Source organism: Haematobia irritans, chromosome 5 (assembly GCF_050003625.1).
Source record: "Haematobia irritans isolate KBUSLIRL chromosome 5, ASM5000362v1, whole genome shotgun sequence".
Lineage (NCBI taxonomy): Eukaryota > Metazoa > Arthropoda > Insecta > Diptera > Muscidae > Haematobia > Haematobia irritans.
The window spans coordinates 44,353,326-44,366,511 of NC_134401.1; the positions used below are offsets into that span (position 1 = coordinate 44,353,326).

General features: G+C 27.1%; 1 protein-coding gene across 4 annotated transcripts in view; it reads right to left on the reverse strand.

Annotated features, from left to right (window-relative positions):
- Nucleotides 1-12,886, reverse strand: part of ths (thisbe) — a 298,573-nt gene extending 285,687 nt beyond the window's left edge. Inside the window, exons 1-2 of one of the 4 annotated variants that reach the window (XM_075312366.1) lie at nt 12,741-12,886; nt 12,299-12,429 (exon numbers count right to left, since the gene is read on the reverse strand). The gene's annotated coding sequence lies outside the window, so the exon portion shown is untranslated. Of the gene's footprint in view, nt 1-12,298 lie in introns of all 4 variants that reach the window. The other 3 variants (XM_075312365.1, XM_075312363.1, XM_075312364.1) reach the window with 3 other exon arrangements.
- Nucleotides 12,887-13,186: the final 300 nt, after the last annotated feature.

Consider the following 13,186-nt stretch of genomic DNA (forward strand, 5'->3'; position numbering starts at 1 on the left):
AAATTTTCTATAGAAATAAAATTTTGAGATAATTTTCTATAGAAATAAAATTTTGAAAAAATTTTCTATGGAAATAAAAGTTTGATAAAATTTTCTATAAAAATAAAATTTTGAGAAAATTTTCTATAAAAATAAAATTTTGTGAAAATTTTCTATAAAAATAAAATTTTGACAAAATAGGCTATAGAAATAAAATTTTGACAAAATTGTCTGTAACAATAAAATTTTCAATAAAAATAAATCTTTGACATAATATTATATAGAAATAAAATTTTGACAAAATATTCTAAAGAAATAAAATTTTGACAAAATTTTCTATAGAAATAAAATTTTGAGAAAAAATTTATTGAAAGAAAATTTTCTATAAAAATAAAATTTGAGAAAATTTTCTATAAAAATCAAATTTTGACAAAATTTTTTGCAGATATTCAATTTTGACAAAATTTTCTATAGATATAAAATTTTTACAAAATTTTCTATAAGAATAAAATTTTGACAAAATTGTCTATAGCAATAAAATTTTGACAAAATTTTCTATAGAAGTAAAATTTTAATAAAATTTTCTATAGAAATAAAATTAGAAGAAAATTTTTTATAGAATTAAAAGTTTCTAATGAAATATTTTTTTTACAAAATTTTCTTTAGAAATAAAATTTTGACAAAATATTCCTTAGGAACAAAATTTTGCGAAAATTATCTGTAGTAATAACATTTTGACAAAATTTTCTACACAAATAAAATTTTGACAAAATTGTCCATAGAAAAAAAATTTCAAAAAAATAAATCTTTGACAAAATTATCTATAGAAATAAAATTTTGTCAAAATTTTCTGTAGATATAAAAGTTTTACAAAATTTTCTATAGAAATAAAATTTTAATAAAATTTTCTATAGACATAAAATTTTGAGAAAATTTTCTATAGAAATAAAATTTTGAGAAAATTTTCTATAGAAATAAACTTTTGACTAAATTTTCTGTAGCTATAAAATTTTGACAAAATAAAAATAAAATTTCGACAAAATTTTCTATAGAAATAAAATTTTAATAAAATTGTCTATAGAAATAAAATTTTAATAAAATTTTCTATAGAAATAAAATTAGAAGAAAATTTTTTATAGAATTAAAAGTTTCTAATGAAATATTTTTTTTTTACAAAATTTTCTTTAGAAATAAAATTTTGACAAAATATTCCTTAGGAACAAAATTTTGCGAAAATTATCTGTAGTAATATCATTTTGACAAAATTTTCTATACAAATAAAATTTTGACAAAATTGTCCATAGAAAAAACATTTCAATAAAAATAAATCTTTGAGAAATAAAGAAATAAAAAAAAAAGAAATAAAATTTTGTCAAAATTTTCTGTAGATATAAAAGTTTTACAAAATTTTCTATAGAAATAAAATTTTAATAAAATTTTCTATAGACATAAAATTTTGAGAAAATTTTCTATAGAAATAAAATTTTGAGAAAATTTTCTATAGAAATAAACTTTTGACTAAATTTTCTGTAGCTATAAAATTTTTCAAAATTTTTTATAGAAATAAAATCTTGACTAAATTATCTCTAGAAATTAAATTTTGACAAAATTTGCTATAGAAATAAAATTTTGAGAAAATTTTCTTTAGAAATAAAATTTGACAAAATTGGAAGAAAATTTTCTATAGAAATAAAAGTTTTTAATGAAATAATTTGTTTACAAAATTTTGACAAAAATGTCTTAAAATTTTGGCAAAAATGTCTTTAAGGTGAGTATTAAGTTCGAGTTTAGCCGCTAATTTTCACTAAAGTGAAAACTAAATCAGTAAAAAAAAGTCATAAAATTATACATATTTGTTGCAGATTTCATTATAACTTGATGGGGAATATCCCAAAGCAAATTTTCGCAAAGTTTGTATTCCTTAAAATGGATTATTAAAGGAAAGTAATCGTGGAAAAATGACGCTTTTAGCGGCTAAACTCGAACTTAATACCCACCTTTAGAAACAAAATTTTAACAAAATTTTTCGGTAGAAATAAAATTTTTGACAAAATTTTCTATAGAAATAAATTTTTGACTAAATTTTCCATATACATAAAAATTTGGGAGAAATTTTCTATATAAATAAAATTTTGACAAAATTTTCTATAGAAATAAAATTTTGAGAAAATTTTTATAGAAAAAAAATTTTGACAAAATTTTCTATAGAAATAAAATGTTGAGAAAATTTTCTATAGAAATAAAATGTTGAGAAAATTTTCTATAGAAATAAAATTTTGACAAAATTTTCTATGGAAAAAAAATTGAGAAAATTTTCGATAGAAATAAATTTTTGACAAAATTTTCTATAGAAATAAAATTTTGACAAAATTTTCTATATAAATAAAATTTTGACAAACTTTTCTATAGAAATAAAATTTTGACAAAATTTTTTATAGAAATAAAATGTTGACAAAATTTTCTATAGAAATAAAATTTTGGTAAAATTTTCTATAGAAAAAAAATTTGAGAAAATTTTCTATAGAAATAAATTTTTGACAAAATTTTCTATAGAAATAAAATTTTGACAAAATTTTTTATATAAATAAAATTTTGACAAAATTTTCCATATAAATAAAATTTTGACAAACTTTTCTATATAAAAATAAAATTTTGACAAAATGTTCTATAGAAATAAAATTTGACACAATTTTCTATAGAAATAAAATTTTGAGAAAATTTCTATAGAAATAATATTTTGAGAAAATTTTCTAAAGAAATAAAATTTGAGAAAAAATTCTATAAAAATAAAATTTTGACAAAATTTTCTGTAGATATAAAATTTTGACAAAATTTTCAATAGATATACAATTTTTACAAAATTTTCTATAAAAATAAAATTTTGAAAAAATTTTCTATAGAAATAAAATTTTCTATAGAATTAAAAGTTTCTAATGAAATATTTTTTTTTTTACAAAATTTTCTTTAGAAATGAAATTGTCTTTAGAAACAAAATTTTGCGAAAATTATCTGCAGAAATAACATTTTGACAAAATTTTCTATAGAGATAAAATTTTGTCAACATTTTCTATAGAATAAAATTTTGACAAAATGTTCTTAAAAAATAAAACTTAGACAACATTTTTTATTGAAATAAAATTTTAAGAAAATTTAATATAGAAATGAAATTTTGACAAATTTTTCTATAGGATTCTTAGAAAATTTCATGTAAAAATAAAATTGTTACAATATTTTCTATAGAAATAAAATTTTAACAAAATTTTCAGTAGACATAAAATTTTGACAAAATTTTCTATAGCAATAAAATTTTGACAAAATTATCTATTGAAATAAAATTTTGACAAAATTATCTATAGAAATAAAATTTTGACAAAATTTTCTATAGAAATCACATTTTGACAAAATTAGAAGAAAATTTTCTATAGAAATAAAAGTTTGTAATGAAATAAAATTTTTACGAAATTTTCTTTAGAAATAAAATTATGACAAAATTGTCTTTAGAAACAAATTTTGCGAAAATTATCTGTAGAAATAACGTTTTGACAAATTTTTCTATAGAAATCAAATTTTGTCAACATTTTCTATAGAAATAAAATTTTGACAAAATGTTCTAAAGAAATAAAATTTTGACAAAATAAAATTTTGAGAAAATTTTCTATAGAAATGATATTTTGAGAAAATTTTCTATAGAAATAAAATTTTCACAAATTTTCTATGAAATAAAATGTTGACAAAATTTTGTTTATAGAAATAAAATTTTGTTGGGTTGTTTGTTGGTAAATGTTTTTTTTTCAAATTTTGCTAGAATATTGTTGGCTCGTATAGCAACTGTGACTCCAACCGCTTCTTTCTTTGTCGTTGAGTTTTTCTTTAATTTATGCTAAAATATTTGATTATATTTCACTATCAATTTCAAAAATTTCAATTATAACGTATCGAAATACATTTTCTTACTTTATATACCATTATTTGTTACTCACTGTAACTTTGGGGTTTTTTCAACCATTCATATGTGTAAGAAAATCATTTTTTTATTTATTCATCCATATTTCTCACTGTCTCTCACACCACCCCTTCTGTGTCTTTTTTGTATTTTCATTATATTTGAGTGGAAAATGTAAAACACGTTACACGCAATTCGGTCGATAGGTCAAACTGTCAACAGCCAACGAAAGAAACAAGAAAAAAACGGAATAACCTCCATACTCAAAAGAAAAACAAAAAAGAGGCGGCTTAAAAGCCCAAATTAATTTCAATGAAAATATGCTCTCTTAATGGTGTGACCAAATCAACCATCTACCCATCCACCCACCTACCCATTCAGTTCAGACCATTCGAGCCCAGTCCAGTCATCCTTTGGCGTTTCATCCTATTCTCTGTACATTTCACCCTCCCCGCCCCCTCAACCACAATGACTAGCAGTTCAAATACAAAGTCTAACAGACCGTCTAGGCCATCGTAAGTATCTGCCGGTCTTTTTAGACCCCATGCTAGACACCAAGGCAGCAGCAGCAGCAGCAGAATTAGCAACAAATAGAAAGTCAGTTGCCTTACGTTTGGTGTTTTCTTGGCCGTTTGGAGCGTTTCACTTGAGAGCGTGTTATCATCCGTTTTATTGATTACATTCATAGTTTTCCATTAATTATGGCCATCTAAGATCTGCGGTAGATTTCGTTTTTCCATTTACTTTCACTTAAAATGTTTTCGTGTTTTTCTAAAAGGGGAAGGGGCCAACCAAGAGGAAATGCTAAAAGGATATAACCAAGCTCCTTTCAGGCCCCCTCCACCACACACCAAAGAAGTGAGTGAGTACTCCACAAAAGGTTATACCATTAAAATAGCGGAAATAAAGTCTAGGGCGATGGATGAAGCACCCCAAAGTTCTTGAGTACAATCAAAGAATCATGAAAAAGAAGAAGAAGAAGAGGAAAGGAACACCATTGGCAGCACTTAAAAGTATAACCCTCCTTACTTATGCGGTTTGGTGTTTTGTGGTTCGGTGTTTTTTTTCTGTCCATGATGTCTACTGCAATGCCTGGTTATAGCCAAGGAACACAGAAAACGCAGAGTGTCTGTCCTGAATTTGATGTTCATTCAATGCAGCAAGTTGATCGGTCACCCAAATGTGTGGTCAATTTTCAGGCAAATATGAAATTCTCCTTATTTTGGATAGGGGGGGATGAGATATTTTAAAGGCCATTATGGATATCAGCAATGGGCTAATGGAATTGGATTGATTTCGCAATGGTTAGGTTTCTTTGAAGTCATTAAGTCATTGACATTTTGATTGACAATTGCGTTGTTTTATATGAAGGTATTGGACTGAATTATCAATATTGAGGGAAGAAATTTTTGGACATGAAACATTGACATGAAATTTTTTCCAGACATATAAGATTCCTTAAAAGATTGGAATATTTCCAGGCATATAGAATCTATACCACTGGCTCCAAATTAGATGAACGAGTGGGGTTTGGAGTCTATTCGAAAGACCTGGAACTAAAAATGGAGAAAAGTTTACCTGTAGGGCAGCACTCAGTGATAAGAGAGAAGTTTACTAATGTGGTATCACATGGACTGACTAGCCAGCAAAATCGGGCAATATTTGCAATGAAGGAGGTGGCAAATTGGCCAACAAGTGTATACTCAGATACTCAACGTGCAATAGAATCCCTGGACTCTGTACTCCTTAATTCGACAAAGGCCACAGACTGCAGCAAATCTCTAAACGAGATGGCTGAGCAGTACAATATTTACCTAATATGGGTGCCTGGTCACAGTAACTTACCAAGGCAACTAGAAAATGTTGATAGGCCTCTGGCTATCTGCAAGCTAATAATGACCGAAAAGGCGAATGCCCGATGGGAAAACTACAAGGGGTGCAATGACACCAAGCAAATGTGCCCCATCTAAATTTAAACCGCATACTAGGCAAGATACAAGACGTCATATATCACTCATTATTCTTGTCAATGAGTGCTGCGCGATTCTGTGTTTAGCTCAATGGTATAGGATCTTCTTGTTATTGCCGAGTTCGAACGGTGTTTCAGCTTGCGATGAAACCACCGGCATTACTGAGAAGGAATAATCGACTACTGAAAATTTGTTTGGTGTTCCATCGAGACTGGGATTGAACTCAGTACCATTTATATGCAAGGCGAGCATGGTAACCATTGTGCGATGGTGGCTATCAAAGTGGCAGAACAGTAGCCTGTGAGCTGAAATATTGAAAAATGAGCTTCAACTAAAGCCATTGAATTTCCAAAATTTCCAAAGAGATCACCCAGCAATTGTTTCGCAAGCATGAAAGTGATCAGTTACCGAATTTGGCTTTTTTCCGTGAGAGAAGCCGTTCCAAATTGAGCAGTTTGTAAATCAACAAACTCATCGTGTTTAGATGATAAGGTTAGCTGAAAATATACACCTTCGATTGGCCACCAGAACTCATGCGCCGCCGATTATAATAGAGTGGCCACCATACACGGTTGCTGAAATTGGTAGAATTCTACCAAAACTGGTAGATTTTTTTACTGTTTGTAGATAGGTAGAATACTTGATGTATGCAAAACATTCCTCTCCAACTAAGAGGTACTTCGATTTTCTATATACATACAATTTTGAAAAAACTATCTATGGAAATAAAATTTTGAAAAGATTTTCTATAGAAATAAAATTTTGAAAAAAAAATTTCTGTAGAAATAAAATTTTGAGAAATTTTTCTCTAAAATAAAATTTTGGTAAAATTTTCTATAGAAATAAAAATTTGATAAAATTTTCGATAGGAATAAAAGTTTGAGAAAATTTCTTGCAGAAATAAAATTTTGAAAACATTTTTTGTAGAAATAAACTTTTGATACAATTTTCTATAGAAATAAAATTTTGAGAAAGTTTCCTATGGGAATAAAACTTTGAGAAAATTTTTTTATAAAATTTTGAGAACAATTTCTATATAAAAATTTTGAGAAAATTTTCTATAGAAATAAATTTTTGAAAAAACTTTCGATAGAAATAAAAGTTTTAGAAAATTTTCTGTAGAAATAAAATTTTGTAAAAATTTTCTATAGAAATAAAATAAAACAAAAATCTACAAATAAAATGTTGAGACAATTTTTTAAAGAAATACAATTTTGAGAAAATTTTCTATTGAAATAAAAATTTTAGAAAATTGTAGAAATAAAATTTTGAGAAATTTTTCTATAGAAATTAATTTTTTAAAAAATTTTCTGTAGAGAATAAAATTTTGAAAACATTTTCTATAGAAATCAAAATTTTAAGAAAATTTTCTATAGAAATAAAATTTTGAGAAATTTTTCTATAGAAATACAATTTTTAGAAATTGTTTTAGAAATAAAATTTTCACAAAATTGTCTATAGAAATAAAATGTTAATAAAATTGTTTATAAATTCAATGCCTCTAAACATTTTAATTTTCATGTTATTTCATACCTAAAAATTTTTTTAAGAATATTTTCTATATAGAAATAAAATTTAGAGAAAATTTAAATAAAATGTAACATGTTGGCCACATTTTCTATATAAATAAAATTTTGACAAAATTTTCTATAAAAATAAATTTTTGAAAAAATTTTCTATAGAAATAGATTTTTGAGAAAATTTTCTATAGAAATTCACTTTTAACAAAATATTCTATAAAAATAAAATTTTGAGTCAATTTGCAATAGAAATATAATTTTGAGAAAATTTTCTTTAAAATTCTGAGAAGATGTTCTATAGAAATAAAATATTGGGAAAATTTTATATAGAAATAAAATTTTGGGAAAAAAATGTAACATGTTGGCCACATTTTCTATATAAATAAAATTTTGACAAAATTCTCTATAAAAATAAATTTTTGAAAAAATTTTCTATAGAAATAAAATTTTGGGAAAATTTTCTATAGAAATAACATTTTTAACAAAATATTCTATAGAAATATAATTTTGAGTCAATTTGCAATAGAAATATAATTTTGAGAAAATTTTCTAAAAAATTTTGAGAAAATGTTTTTAATTTCCAATTTTCGTGTTATTTCATACCTAAAAAAAAATTAAAAATAGAAATAAAATTTTGAGAAAATTTTCTATATAAATAAAATGACCACACTTTCTGTAAAAATAACATGTTGGCCATATTTTCTATATAAAGAAAATTTTGAGAAAATTTTGAAAAAAAATCTACAGAAATACACTTTTAAGAAAATACTCTATAGAAATAAAATTTTGAGTCAATTTGCAATATAAATATAAGTTTGAGAAAATTGTCCATACAATTTTCAGAAAATGTTCTATAGAAATAAAATTTTGAGAAAATTTTATATAGAAACACAATTTTGGGAAAATTTTTCTATAGAAATAACATTTTGAGTAAATTTTCTATAGAAATCAAAAATTTGAGAAAGTTTTCTATAGAAATAAAATTTTGAGAAATTTTTCTATAGAAATAAAACTTTGATACATTTTTCTATAGAAATACAATTTTTAGAAAATTTTCTTTAGAAATAAAATTTTCACAAAATTGTCTATAGAAATAAAATGTTTATAAATTCAATGTCTTTAAACATTTTAATTTTCATGTTATTTCATACCTAAAAAAAAATATTTACGAATATTTTCTATAGAAATAAAATTTTGAGAAATTTTTCTATAAAAATAAAATTTTGAAAAAATGTTATACAGAAATAAAATTTTGAGCCAATTTGCAATAGAAATATAATTTTGAGAAAATTTTCTATAAAATTTTGAGAAAATGGTCTATAGAAATAAAATCTTGAGAAAACTTTATATAGAAATAAAATTTTGGGAAAATGTTCTATAGAAATAAAATTTTGAGAAAATTTTCTATAGAAATAAAATTTTGGGAAAATGTTTTATAGAAACTAAAATTTTGAGAAAATTTTTTATAGAAATAAAATTTTGAAAATTTTTTCGATAGAAATAAAATTTTGAAAATTTTTTTCGATAGAAATAAAGTTTTGAGAACATTTTCTATAGAAATACAATTTTGAGAAATTTTTCGAAAGAAAATTTTTGAAAAAAAAACAACAACAATGATGAAAGAAAAAAATCAACAATAACAAAACAAAATTTTAAAAAATTTTCTGTACAAGTAAAATTTTGTAAACATTTTCTATAGAATTAAAATTTTTAGAAAATTTTATATAGAATTAGAAAATTTTCCGAAACAGCTGTACATCCAACCATCTTGCAGTCTATAGGGCTTTGCCCAAATAAATTTGACGAGCATACTTTTCCTCTGTTGGTTAAGCTACACTTGTAGTTTAGTCAATGCATGGCTTTAAGCTGAAATCAAAACCAACAATAATGATTGAAGAGTAAACCAACAATAACAAACAAAAAGAATTAAATTAAAATTAAATTTTTAGAAAATTTTCTATAGAAATTAATTTTTTTTAGAAATTTTTCTCTATAGAAATAAAATTTTGGGAAAATTTGACAAATTTTCTATAGAAATAGAATTTTTGGAAAGTTTGCCAAGATTTTCTACAGCAATAAAATTTTGCGAAATAAGATTTGGTTGTTTGGTAGTTTTTTTGGTAAAATTTTTCTCGAAATTTTTGGTAGATTATTTTTGGCTCGAGTGGCAACCGTAACGGCCAATAGGCGCTCCCCTCTCGTATTTAGTGGCCTTGGTGTTTAAATATTTGTGGAATATTAACGGGAAAATGTCACAAAGACATTATTGAAGCCCTACACTGACAAAAATATTGTTGAAAAGCCAAAGATTTAAGGTCCTTAAAATACGAATGCGAATTTTGCTTAGATATAAGGTGAGGTTAGGTTAGGTTAGGTGGCAGCCCGATGTATCAGGTTCACTTAGACTATTCAGTCCATTGTGATACCACATTGGTGAAGTTCTCTATTATCACTGAGTGCTGCCCGATTCCATGTTAAGCTCAATGACAAGGGACCTCCTTTTTATAGCCGAGTCCGAACGGCGTTCCACATTGCAGTGAAACCACTTAGAGAAGCTTTGAAACCCTCAGAAATGTCACCAGCATTACTGAGGTGGGTTAATCCACCGCTGAAAAAAAACTTTTTGGTGTTCGGTCGAAGCAGGAATCGAACCCACGACCTTTTTTATGCAAGGCGGGCATGCTAACCATTGCACTACGGTGGCTCCCTGCTTAGATATAAAGTTTTTTCCCTAGTCCAATTTTTCAATGATGTCCTTTTGTCCTTATAGTTTAGGGAGCCACCGTGCTGCAATGGTTAGCATGCCCGATCGAACACCAAAACGTTTTTCAGCGGTGGATTATCCCACCTCAGTAATGCTGGTGACATTTCTGAGGGTTTCAAAGCTTATCTAAGTACTTTCATTGTGGAACGCCGTTCGGACTCGTCTATAAAAAGGAGGTCCCTTGTCATTGAGCTTAACATGGAATCGGGCAGCACTCAGTGATAATAGAGTAGTTCACCAATGTGGTATCACAATGGACTGAATATTCTAAGTGAGTCTGATACATCGGGCTGCCACCTAACCTAAGTGATTCTACATAAAACTAATTATCTTTACATAAAATAAAAATTTTGCTTGACTAAGGTTAACTTGGCTTTAATAATTCTTCATTTCAAACATATCATAATTTCATTTACCAATAATTTCTCGGAATCAATACCAAAATCATTAGTGTAAAGACAAAATCTTTGAAACCCGGTTTTTCAATGTAGACAAAACAAAAATTTTTGTCGTGAGGCCAAAGGTTCCATGCCTTTAAAATGCGAATGCTAATTTTGTTTAGCATAGAAGACGCATTTCTCTGATACAAAGTTTTTTCCTTGTCCAAAAGAAAAAGCAAAGTTTTTTTTTTTTTAATAAAACATAATAAACAATAATAGAAATTTATTTTAGTAATTATATATTTAATTTTATCTGATTTATATATAACTGATTTCTGTGACCTAGTTTGTTGGGTTATATGTAAATTCCGATAGCCCTATTTTTTTTTAATTACTTGCCTTTAGGTCGGTTTATTTTCGATTAATGGGTCACCCTGAATTTATATTTCGATTATGACAAAATTATATCTGATTTTCTATTTTAACCCAAACCTACATTTGCAATGTAATTTTTTTTTCGGCGAAACAATTTTCACAATTTCCAATAAAATTTAACATTTATAGGGTGACCATTAACGGGACTTGGGATTTTGGGATATAACGGCGAAAGAAACACTTTGTAACCGCTCTTATATCCTCTCTATGCTCCCACCACAACACACCACTCAACACAACTGACTCACTAAAGAAATGTGCTCTAGTTTTTTGGACGTTTTTTTTTGTTCATGGAGGTTATTTAAAAATTCCACGTTTTTTTTCTATGTCTGTTTTCATCATCACGGGATATGGTCGTAAAACAAGTTTCTGGTGAATTCCAGAGAGTAGTGTTTTTTCGATTTTTTATAACACTTCCGTTGAACCAGGAAGTTTCCACATTAGATTTTCACATTTTGCTAAACTAAAGACGTGCTTTATCGCGTGTATCACAAAGTGGGGGTATTTGCTTTTTTATACTCGAGAGTTTTGTATTTAGTTTGGACCTGGTGTTGTGCTGTGCTGACTGAAGGAAAAAAAATTCACGTAATAATTGATTTGTGTGTCACGAATGTCACAAGTGTCACAAAAAAATTGACAATTCTCTATGAAGAAAACAAAAAAAAAAACAAAGAGACCGAGAGAGATAGAGAGAAAATTAAACACACAATACTCTCTAGAACACAGATACTTAACACATACATTTATGCTTCATATAAAAACTTAAGAGGCCACTCTCTCTCAAGAGACCGTTAGAACAATACTCACACGAGAGTAGAAAAATGAGAGTAGTATTAGTAAAGAACTATAAAACCATGTGCTAGTTGCCAATGTGACAGGTGCCTCAATATTAATTCATAAGAGCTTAAGAGAGCAAGAGAGTATAGCTTTATCAAATAATGATGAAAACTACTTGGCCTAATGGGTAGCTATGGAGAGAGAGAGAGAGTAGTAGTGTGATATGGAGACGTAAAAGTTGAGAGCTTTTTATGCCGTATTTCAATGGTTTAGGGGGTAACTATAACTGTGGGGGTTGCTTATTTCGCCTCATACGTACAACAACGTGTGATGTGGTGGTGTGTGAAGGGGGAGGCCATATTAGCTGTTCGTCATTGTCACTTTAGGTTTCCCGTAGAAGCATTTTAATTTATTTAATTTTAATAAGATTTTTTCATTAAAATTCTTTTTAATATTAAAATTTTAAAATTTTGGGGTTTTTAATATTTATTAGATTTTTCTTTTTCCCCTTATTTTAGAAAAAAGCTTACCCAATATATATCTGCTGCAAAATTTCGTTGTTGGCATATCCCTTTTGCTACGAGATTAGGACCTCAAAAACGACAACGTTAAACCACTATGAAGATTTCCTCTAGGCTTAACACTTAAGGTGTTTGTTGTGCTGTTATATAATGAAAGTATGAATGAACTCTTTTTTTCGCAAATTAGCCGAAAGCCTTAAGTAACCGAATACCATGAAACACACACTCAATGGACTCAATCGAAACTAAAGCACGTGTGGAAAATGGAAAATCATAAAAAAATAACCAAAGAAAAGAACAAAAAAAACGAGAGACGATTAACCAAAATATCGGAAAATTTAGAGGAAAAATCCTTTTAGCCTTAAAGGTTGACCAAAAGAAAAAGACAAAACAAAAACCGTAACACTTAAACGGCCTTAATTTCGTGGAACAATTGTCCCGTTTACCATACACTCGGTACGCTCACACTGCTGCGGCGAACGAAATAAAAACACACACGATTTCCCGTCGACAACGAGTCGCTCAAAGAACCTAAAATCGAAGAACAACAATCCGACAATCCTCTTTAGCGCTTCAAGCTCAGATGGGTGTTGTGAACCCAACCGAATGCGATACGTAACTGAGGCATGGACAACGTGTAATTGCCTAGCTCCACATGATGCAGTCGTAAAACAAAAACACTCGTCTACTAACAAACTCCAGCAGTGATGGAGAGTCTCTCTCTATAGAAGGGAGAGAGAGAGAGTTTAAAACTAAGAGAGTATTAAATACAAGGCAGAGACTTTGCCACAACTTAAATACGCAGGCAGCAAAAAACCTTGCCGCAAACATGCATGGGCTTTTCTTGGCTATCTCTGTTGTAGGACTTTTTTCTCATTTTGCATTTTATGCTTCATT